The sequence below is a fragment of the Hemitrygon akajei genome, unplaced genomic scaffold (genome assembly GCF_048418815.1).
Source record: "Hemitrygon akajei unplaced genomic scaffold, sHemAka1.3 Scf000177, whole genome shotgun sequence".
Lineage (NCBI taxonomy): Eukaryota > Metazoa > Chordata > Chondrichthyes > Myliobatiformes > Dasyatidae > Hemitrygon > Hemitrygon akajei.
Genome location: NW_027332063.1, coordinates 584,938 through 590,860, shown reverse-complemented (window position 1 = coordinate 590,860; position 5,923 = coordinate 584,938).

Here is a 5,923-nt window from a genome sequence, read left to right as displayed (position 1 = left end):
CCTGAATCAAAGCGCCCGTGTTACATTGAATGTGTGTAATGAATGTCGGGAAACTAGGCGTTTAAGTGTAGCTAATGAAATGGCCAAGATGCGTATATTCTATCGTGAATAACATGATCTATGAATTTAAAATATCCTGCATAGAGGTAATATAGTACTTCAGGAAGGAAGATCAGTCATTTCTGGTCAAACAGTGAGCACAAAAAGCAGTTTTTAGGAACGCCAACAGAAAACTTGCTTACATACCGCTGACGCTTCTTTAAAAATCATCACATTTTTAAACACATTTACCTGAGCGCTAAGCAGCCCTTCACTATTTTAACGGGAAATAGCGTAGCAATCTTTAGCTGCTCCCTACGTTGGGTCACAGCGTAAATGAAGGTGTTTGTGCAGCAGCTGAAAAGCTGAATCACTGTCCCCGCTTGCTGCGCACACCACAGTCGGATGGTCGTTTCCAGGTCCGTGTAGAGGCACCTCAGGAAAATGAAGACCAGGGTACTTGTCGCGCAGCACAGGAGGAAACTCGCCGAAAGTGTGAAGAGCAGAACGATGGACTGTCTCCGGCTCTTCATCTCCGGATCCTACGGCTCCTCGCCATTTCTCTGCCCCATGAGTCCTCTGCGGACTCGACTGGACGCTAGGATCTGTCTGACGGTCAGAATGTTGAGGAACAAAATGATGAAGAAAGGGAGCAGCAGTTTCAACAGTCGGTCCACCCAGTAAAACCACTCAAACCTAATCTTCCAGGAAAGACCCCATTTGACAGAGCATTGTTTTGGATGAAGACTTGTACGTTCCCTATGCAGGAAGTGATAAGGGACGTTCTTCAAACAGAACGCAACACATATTGTGCCAATAACCCATCCTGCAATTCTTGGACTACAGTACTTTCTCTGAATCTGAGAAAACAAATGGCCACAAAGCGATCGAAAGTGAATGCTACAGTCAGCCACACGGAACAACTTAAAGACACGTAACACAAGACGTAGTGGACTAAGCAGAACGGAACTGTTGGCTTAAGCCTGTAAGCTTGGAACGTTTCAACCATCTGGTAGAACGCGACTTGGATGATCACCGCCATTAGATTGGCCACGGCCATCGCCAGCAGATACCGAGTGATACCTTTGGAGAGACGACACTTTCCTCGGCTGAGTATCACGATCGCCGCCAGGTCAACTGTCGAAAATAAAAGAAAAGTAGAATTACGGTATCTGTAACATCCAATCAAACCGCGTATCCAAAGGTAATTCTCACACCACAGTACATCTTCTGAACTCTTGGATATCTAAGTGACACGAGCCATGGAATGCAAAGAAACGCGCATCTGTTGTTCCCGGACCAGTCACCAAGAAATCAAGGTAATATTGGTAAATACAAAGATACTCATCGCTTCTTCTAAACCGAAAGAAATTCCAAACCAGGCGATACTGCAGATGCTGGAAATGCAGGTTCATACAGGAAAAATGCATGCCAGGAAGCACCTACGTACGGGGGGGGGGGGGGGGTTGTGGGGTCAGTAAAAATTCAATGGTTTTGGACGAGGAAATCCATCAACATTCCCCTACTGTCTTATGCAGGGCTCCACAAGCACCAACAGGGCTGTTTCTGATCTTCAGATTCCGGACACTTCGGGTTTGAAAATACGGAAAAAAAGGTCCTCTGCAAATGTATCAGCTTGTAGATCCCACGGTCCCTTCGGCTAATTGGTCGGGGTCCATGGAGTAAAAAACTGGTGTGTGATCACCTTGTATGAACGTAAAGATCGCTAACTGTGAGAGCGATCATGCAGGAAGCAGTTCCAACAATGGCAACTAACCACCGGCGGGGGGGGGGGGGGAGAGAGAGAGAGAGAGAGAGAGAGATGTTTAATGTTATTACATGAATTTCGAAAGCGTAGATCCATCATAGAAAAACCTTAAATAATTAGTATAAGATTCCGTCACGGCACACACACGATACTGGAAAGAGGTCAACGGGGACGAAATACTGACCGAACTCGGAGAGACAGCGTCTCCGAAAACGGAGAGAGTGTTGACGTTTTCAGCCCAGACCCGTCATCATTGCTTCTCGGCTCACACTCTCCTATTATAGCTTCGACCCCCATCCATTCTGGTACTAATGACCTGTCCCCGCACGAAACACCGACTGTTCACTTCTCTCCATAGATCAGGGCTTCTCGACCTGGGGTCGACCGACTTCTAGGTTAATGCAGGAGTTTTTTGCCTTAAAAAAAAACAGCTTTGGTCGCCCTGCCGCAGTTGCCGCCTCACCTGCGGTGTTCCTCAGTCAGTTTTTATGTGTTATTCTGGAATTCTAGCGTTTGCAGAATCTCTTATGTTGACAGTGGAGACGAACCTAAATGTCCCCGGCAAAACCAGCAGATTGAGAAGGTTTAACCCTGAAAAGACGTTGAGGTAATTCAATTTCACTACAGCCAGTGCAAATCAATTTTCGCCTTTAGCGGACTGTTAAAATAATTTAATTCCATTTATTGCAAATGTCCAAAACCTACAGTACATTTTACACGCGAGATGAGAAAAATGCCATCTATTGATGTATTAAATTCAAGGACCAATTTCGAGCGAGATGCATTAATAGCAATTCACAATTTGATCAGCGGTAATAGTTTGATAATTGCTAAGCAGTGAGTTCTCACCAGGGACTCCGATGACTACAATGGCAGGGTAGCACACTTTCATTGCTGTATCCGTGGGATACTTGACCTTCTACGGATGGGAAACGTATTACTATGTAGTGGTATAGGAGATATCCGGCTGTACCTTCGCCAATTATTTACAATTGTTCTAAACGATTCATGTCGACCCGCACGAGAAATAAAATACAGTGAAACGTCTGTTAGGAATATCAGCGAAATAAAATTTGCTCCCTTTGTGTGAAAGACTTTTCCGCTTTCGGGGCGCCTTGATAGTTTATTCTCAAGTGACACAAACAGATAGAACGGTCCATCTTATACAACACATTCGGCGAACCGATGATGAAACCAACTTGCACAACATCTGGTGTAATGATCGTTACATCAACATTCTTTGCTTCCGAGACCTGAATCCGCAGTAGAGAAACAAAATTCTCTCGGCCAGAAACGCTGCATTAATAATAATGATGCCGGTTCGGTTCCATTGCTTCAGAATTTAAGTCTCCTTTCTTGTAGAGGTCTTGTCAAGCCTATTCTGTCATCACGTCAAAATATTTGTCTGAGCAGTGCTAGTTCAATTCGGACATTGTTGCTACCTTCGCCCCAGCTCCAGGGTATCTCAATCTGACAGACATTATTGTTTTGATTTTCAGTGGAATGCCACGTTAATGTGATCCTCCGCTTTGTCATTCTGATGTCACTGCTCCGTGTGAAGTACGTGGGGTGCTGACGGCACCACTACAACGAATCACCGGGATCATAGAAACATACGGTCATTGTATACTACAGCTCAGAGACAGACCGTTCCAAACATCAAGGCAGTAGGAAACTATTATGTTGTCTCGGCCCATCCTCCCACAATCACAGAACAGCCTCCAAGCCCCACGTATCCATGAGTCAATCCAAGTTTCTCTTACGTTTTAAAATCGAACCTGAAAGGAGCACCTCTACTCTCCGCTGGTTGCTATCTTTTAACACCCTATGTGTGAATATTTCCCCATGTTCCATTTAAATACATCACCCTTCACACTGAACACATGGCCGCTCCTTCCAGTCTCAACCAACATCAGTGGAAAATGACTGCTTCCATTTAGCCCACCTGTGCCCTTCATAATTCTGAATCAAATCTCCGGTCTTTGGGAACAAGTTCCTACTCTGTCCAGCACTTGCCTATAAAGCAAGTTATCAAGTCTCGGATTCATTCATGGACTCTTTCTATGCACACTTTCAATTCTACTGAAATCCTTCCTGGGCAACGGGAGCAGAACTGTACCAATTCCTCAATTCAGATCTTAACAACGTCCAGCATATCGGCAGAGCGGGTCTGACTGTTTCTGTTCTGTCGTCGATGAAAGGTTCATTCATTATTTTCGCTTCCGGTGCTGTGGGTTCTTCGCGGAGACCGTGCAATAAAATATGCAGAACATGGATTGACATTGATAACAGAGAGAAGCTTATTGACATTCATTTCGAGAGGGCGAGAGGATTAAAGCAAGGATACAATACTGCGGATTTATAAGGCACTGGTCTGAGCACAGACAGATTTTTGGATATTGTGTAATTTGGGACCCTTAACGAAAAAACGTCTGTTGCGGGAGATGAACCCTTCCACAGCAGGTTTAAGTGAATCATCGACGGAATGAAACGGAGTGGGCAGGTATTGATGGCTCAGAGCCTGTGCTCGTTAGAAATTAACACAGGAAACTGGGAGGAATATAATCTGGAATGTTTGCATCCTTGTCGTGTAGGGTCTGACCAGGGGACACATCCGGAGAATATGTTTGAGACTAGTAGTAAGTCGTCCACACTAGGGGAAACAACCTCAGCAGTCACAAAAGGCCTAATTAGGCACTCAAGCTTACTTTCTTTTGCCATTAGAGAGAAACCGATTTTGTCCGATGTGCGAACAAAGTCTTTATATATACACGCACAGACACGCACACACACACACACACACACACGCACACACACGCGCGCGCACACACACACACACACACACACACACACACACACACACACACACACACACACACACACTAACGGTGAGAGGCGATAGCGTGGACAGGATTTATGTGAATATTTCATTGTCACGCCACACTAAGTCAGCTGTAACTTGCATTGACCGATATCAGTGTTCACCAACGGTGAAGAGTGTGAAATGAGCCACAGATACTGTCCTGGTGCATTGCAATGCCCCGCAACATTTCATACCGTATGGAATTTTGTTGCACATCAATAAGCACACGGAGTTGAGTTTAAAGGCAAGTAACAGAACTGTTCAGTCCAGTTCGGCACCGCCACAATTGAAAGTATTTCCAGGTCATGAATAGTGTGCAGAGAGGACTTGACGGCGCACTTCAACTGTCCAGCATTTTAAGCAAAAGCAGCATCCGTCATCGAAGACATCCAGCGTCCGGACAACGTTCTGTTCTCGCTGCTGCCTTCGGCAAAGTAGTACGGGAGAATTAGCTCAAATACCATCAACTGACACCATCAGGCCCCTGAAAAATCGTGGATAGTTTCACTCACCACAGGGCTGAATTAATTCCACAACCTATAGACTCCACTTCAAGCACTCTACACACGATATTCTAAGTAGGATTTATTTATCAACCTATCTCTCTCTCTCTCTCTCTCTCTCTCTCTCTCTCTCTCTCTCTCTCTCTCTCTCTCTCTCTCTCTCTCTCTCTCTCTCTCTCTCTCTCTCTCTCTCTCTCTCTCTCTCTCTCTCTCTCTCTCACTGGCTATCTATCTATCTTTGTGTCTATGTCTATCTCTCTGTCTTCCCCCTGTATGGATTTACACACTTACTGACTTTATTTATTTTCTGTATTTGCATAGTTTGTCTTGTTTTGCAAGTTGGTTTTTCATGCCGCTAATCGCTTGTGCAGAGTTCTTCACTGAGTCTATTGTATTTGTTTGTTCTGCTGTGAATGCTGCATGGAAATGCATTTCGGGATAGTATTTTATGAAACATAATTATTTTGACAATATTTTATTGTTTAACCTTTGAACATCAAAAGTAGAAATGCAGAGCTTTTTCTGGGACTTCGACGCCGTGAGTGTGTGTCTCTAATCGTTGCAGTGCTGTATTGGGAACTGATTAAGGAATTTTGAAGAAGAGATTGAGTCCGGCTGAGTTTGTCTTGTCTGTATTTTTTTTTTTAATTTGGCAGCAATCGGTATTTTCACTCTTCGCGGAGGGACCACACAATCTTCTTCAGAGTGCTCAGGGAATTGAAGCGAGATCTCTGGTGCTGTGATTGTGTC